Below are 556 nucleotides of genomic sequence, written 5' to 3' on the forward strand. Positions count from 1 at the left end.
GAGTCGCCGTGAACGCTTTTGATCGGAAGGATCAGGACGCCCCGCGCTTCCCGGCAATAGCCAGGGAAGTAGACGGACCATGAGCTGTGCTCAAGCAGTGGCCCTGAGCTCTTGCGGTCGAAGACATAGAGATCGCGGGAGCATTAGGTGGTTAACCCCTACGTCGCGGGGTGACAACTCGAAGGAAGTCGACGGGCGTGCCTTGAGTTTGGCAAGCTCAAATCGGAAGTGTCGTTTCACACGCACGTCCACTTCGTTGTGGCTCGACTGTAGGTTGTACAGTGAGGAAAGGTTTCGGTTTCGTTGCACCCATCGCTCAAAGAGCGCTCCGTCATCTGCAGCGCTTTCGTCAAAGGCGAGCACTACAGATATTGTCAGCGTTGCAGGTACACGAGAGCTACCTCGTTGAGCACTCAGACGAGTGCTAGACGAGTGCGATAAGCTTCCAACGAAAATTCTTGTGGAATCAAGAATCGAGCTCGAAGAGCCTTCCGTTGGCAAGCTCATTTTCCGTTCTGGCCGGGGGCCCGATGATGTGGACGCGTAACGATCGAGT

This window comes from Plasmopara halstedii (assembly GCF_900000015.1).
Source record: "Plasmopara halstedii genome assembly, contig: Scaffold_253, whole genome shotgun sequence".
Classification (NCBI taxonomy): Eukaryota; Oomycota; class Peronosporomycetes; order Peronosporales; family Peronosporaceae; genus Plasmopara; species Plasmopara halstedii.